Here is a 4,654-nt window from a genome sequence, read left to right as displayed (position 1 = left end):
TATTAGGATTTCATGAATGGTACTAGGAAAATGGTGTTGGGTATCTTGGTACTGGGACAAGTAAAAAGGTACTAGATTAGTGCAAAAGTACTAGGTAAAACAACATCTGGTACAAAAGTAGCCAACTGCTCCAGCAATTGGCTACTTTTGGGCTACTTTTTAAAAATTATTTGGCTACAAGGACAAAAAACATCTGGCAACGCTGATTTGTACTGCGTGTACTGTACAAGGAGACGTTTTTGGGTAACATAAACTTTTGAATTTATTATCTCTCTCAATAATTAGAATGGCCAGATGATGTTATTTGCGCTGTGTATTGCTGTTTTAATTATAAGATACAAAGTGATCGCAAGTCGTTTTACGGATTCCCTAAAAACAAACAAGTGTGAGTAAATTAATAAGCAATTCGATTGTTTTCATTTATATCAACATTCCTCCTTTAAAATATTGTTATCAGTCAACGCATGTGTTTATATTGATTTTCAGATGCACTCAATGGGTTATTAAGAGCAGAAGGACCGATTTACACGAGATTTTGAAAGCAAAAGGGCCAGAGTATTTAAATAGAAATTATGTCGTGTGTTCCCACCATCTTACAGAAAAAGATTTTAGAAACAAAAATCTCTTAAATCAAGGGTATGTAAAATTGTTTATTTGTTCACTTAAATAACACCGTTAAATTATATTACCTATTTTTTTGTTCCTCTCACCGAAATAGAAATTTACGATCTAATATTGAACTTATCGCTAATTGTCCACAGATTTTATTTAGTTTCTTATCACTGCACTCGACTAAAAATTTGTTTTGCATATGTTACAGGATCTGGCCTGGTACAGTAACCTCACTATTAATTAATTAATTAATTTATAATGCCAAACAGACTACGATGAGAAGCAGCCCCAAAAAACAAAAATAGAACATTCACATGTAGAAATGTCATATTTCATGTTTTTGATACACATGATATATTTGTGTTCAATGTGTTTTAATTTAATGTAAAAATGTTTTATTTTTAAAAATGGTTTCAATTTAATAAAATTGAAATAAAAATTTGACTTTTATTGCATTTGATTTGTTTTATTGCTATTATTCCTTCCTTTAAATCACTACACATCCACGTTTCCTACTGAATATTTTATTATCTTAAAACATGAATTATAATTTTAAAGACAAAATGATGCAAAAATGCAACGAAATAAATATTTTATCAAGTTTTGTTAGATGCAAGTTTACATAGTCTGCTGTTTGTGTTCTACTCGAACCGCTAGATGTGACTAGTTTGCGCTGTCGCTATTACGGTACATGCTAATTCACGAGAGTTTCCACTACTATCGTATAAACTACTTGGAGAAAGTCCGGATGTTGCGTTGCCGTAAACAAATAAACCAATCTTAGAACAAAGTTGAGAAGAAAAACAATGTAACCCATTCGTACTGTTTCCACTCTTGTCCGATATTCCGGGACTAGCATATTGGGCCCTTAGTCTCGAGTTTTTCGTGTTACAACTCCCAACGTGTTGAAGGTGTCACGTGGTACCATCTCACACTCTGACGTCAAATCGGTAGTCTCCAGTTATAACTCACGTGCTTTCCCATCTCACCATGCGAGTTGCTACTCATGTTGAGTCGAGCATGTGAGATCGCTACACGAAAGTGAAAATGGCTGACAAATACGCTATTCTGATGGCAATCGAAGCGTTAGAAAGAGCCGAAAGAGTTGCTTAAGAAGGCAACGAATTTTTCGAACACGAGTAGATGCCATTTCTTTTTATGTCAAGTCATCACTAATAAAAAAATTTTAATTCACAATTGATAAAATTATATAGCAAATTTTTCCAAAAATAAAAAGTATCTTATTCATCGACAAAAAGAATTATAATGATAGTAAATTATATGTATAAATTATTAAGAGCATAGACACTATATTAAGATTATTTATTAATCATTAGTGTTAAGTTCTGATTAATAAATAATCTTAATAAACAAAACAATTTAATACGAGATCAAGGAAGAAAACTATATGAAAAAAGGATTAAATTAAAATACTTTTTCCATTACACGGCGGATTTTTTAGCTCCAATACATAATTAATTTTTCAACTAATTCTCTCCACAAATCAAATTGTCTTTTTCTTGTAAATTCGTTGTCGAATTTTATATTGTTCGTTTTCTTATTATTTTCTATATATGTTACTAATACTTCTTTTTGTTCTTCGTTTCTTTTTTAAAATAAAATATTGGAGGTTTCCATTTTGCTATAGGACAAAACTTTTAACTATAACACGTGTAAACTAATTCACGTTGATTTGTTTACAACTTGTTACAGTAAAGTTGATTGGTCGAATCAGTATAGTCGCAAACCCAGATGCATTGTAAATAATCCCATCATGCTTAACGATACACGTAAACAAGTGAATATGACCTACTTCCGCTCGCCTTTCGAGCTCGCTCGATGGGTCTAACTCGAGACTACCGATTATGTGAGTCACAGTAACACGAGTGAGTTTGATGACGTCAATTCGAGTACAACACGAAAAACTCGAGACTAAGGGCCCTGGGGTTACAAATTGATGTCACAAAATGTAATAATAATGAATATTGATACCAGAAAATTCACCGTGATATGTGAAAGCATTTTGATCTAGTGAGGATTGATCATCGTGTAAAATATTCCCTAACTAGATATGAAGGGAATAGACTTTGCTGTGTAGTATCTCATTCCAATACGTTCCATTCTCGATTGAATTAAGATTGAGCAGTTGAGATGGTCCGGCTGTGTTGCAGTATGCGTTTGGTCCGAAACAGTGCTCAAATAGTCTAGGGCAGAGATGGCGAACCTATGGCACGCGTGCCCAAAGTGGCACGTTGAAGAAATCATCTTGCACGTAACGTATTGATATTATACGATTTCGGTTTATCTTTTTCAATCAGGTTCTTTACTTTAATTACAACATATTATTTTATTTATTTAAATATAGTTTTTTAAAACTCTTTTTGCCCTGTGGGCGCTAACAGGGCTTTTTTATCTAGCAAACTCCAAATGGAACTGCCAGGTGGTGAAGAATGGATCACCATCTGAAAATTTTCTGTGATTTTTTTTTATCTCGAGTCCACAAGAGCAATAAGCTACCACTTTGACCGTTCAGCCATTCGGCCAAATTTAGATATAGTTACTAGAAGTCTAAAACTTCTGCACGCATAATCATTTTTAAAGAAAAGTATGCTTAATATGCGGCACGCAGACTCAAAAAGGTTCGCCATCACTGGTCTAGGGCAGTGGTTCACAAAGTGTGTCCACAATCGTGCACCGAGTGGACCGCAAACTGACCTAGTCATCTCTCCAAAATGCATTGTACAGTAGATTCCCCCTATAAGACAGGTTCCTATAATTACGATTCCTATAAGACGGCGAAAAAATTGTGGCGGTATCCGTAAACAACGGCGTAAAAAATCTTTTATAATTACGTAAAACGTCAGCGGGCAGCCGAACTACTTTCCGCCGTCCAGCGCCACGCTACGGACAGTTTAGGCGGGTAAATTGAGTTTAGTATCGTCTGTACATATAATTATATATAAATTAGGTACTGTATATATAATTATATATTAACTTAATTTATTGTAACTTTATTATAATTATATATATACTTTCCGCCGTCTAGCGCCACGCTACGGAGAGTTTAGGCGAGCTATCGTCTGTACAGTATGTAAATTAGGTACCGTAAGTCTAATACAGCACTGTAATTTTATACATTTCTTGTGAAAGAAACATTTCTTATTCAACGGCGATAAAAATTATTTATATTAATGATGTCTCCAAAGTTCAACGAAGTTTTCGCAGAAAAATAATATCAGAAATCGCGGCCGCGGTTTGATGCGCTGTTCCGCGACGAAACCAAGCTTTAGCAACGGGCGTAGTCGAACGGTACACACTCGGTAAGCAATCCTACAATTTTTTGTTTATAACGTAGTTTATACGGATTATTTTCAAAAAAATATACGTATTTTGGAAATGTTGAGTCGAATTAGTCTAGAATCGATTAATTTTATGGAATAAAACCTTTCAAACAGCCGTAGTCCGTAAACTTCACACGTGTCGGGCTGTGATTCCTACAAAATTGATTCATAAAGAACGGAACGTATCTACCGTCTTATAGGGGGATCGACTGTATATATATTAGGTTACTGGATACATTAATTTAATAATACGGTACATATCTGCGGTCATAATTATGGGATAAGAAACGAACGGGGCACAGGTGATCCACTGTTTATTTGTAACTCTGTTTAGGTTTACCCAATGAGTAAGAGTCACTGGTTTAGTGGAAATTCGTCTTTTTTAACCCTCTCCACTCTGTTATGTGTTCGGCCAGGCCTAATGGGGCAGCCGGGTGTTGAGAGATGGGGCCCGACATATTCGGACGAACCACCCCCCTTGAAAAATTCCTAGGGATTTTTCGACCCGTCCGGATTCGATCCCGGGTCCCCCAGAGCGGTAGGCTGTCAGTTTGACCGATCGGCTATCTGGCGAACGGTACCCGGGCGCTGGAAATAAACAAGTCCTAATTATTGATTTAAATCTTTGATTATATTTTATAAACTAGCTGCAAGATCCCGCTTCGCTGGATTTTTATTTTTATGTAATATAGTTTTTTTAT

The 4,654-nt window shown here is 35.3% G+C and overlaps 1 long non-coding RNA gene across 1 annotated transcript; it reads left to right on the top strand.

The window, feature by feature from the left end:
- Positions 1-966, top strand: LOC111618062. The gene is made up of 3 exons (XR_002755515.1): positions 1-385; positions 487-636; positions 821-966. It is a non-coding gene; the product is annotated as an uncharacterized LOC111618062 (long non-coding RNA).
- The last annotated feature ends 3,688 nt before the right edge of the window (positions 967-4,654 follow it).

The sequence above is a fragment of the Centruroides sculpturatus genome, unplaced genomic scaffold (genome assembly GCF_000671375.1).
Source record: "Centruroides sculpturatus isolate CEXI.00-Female unplaced genomic scaffold, Cexi_2.0 scaffold155, whole genome shotgun sequence".
Lineage (NCBI taxonomy): Eukaryota > Metazoa > Arthropoda > Arachnida > Scorpiones > Buthidae > Centruroides > Centruroides sculpturatus.
This window is presented reverse-complemented; position numbering and strand designations above follow the sequence as displayed.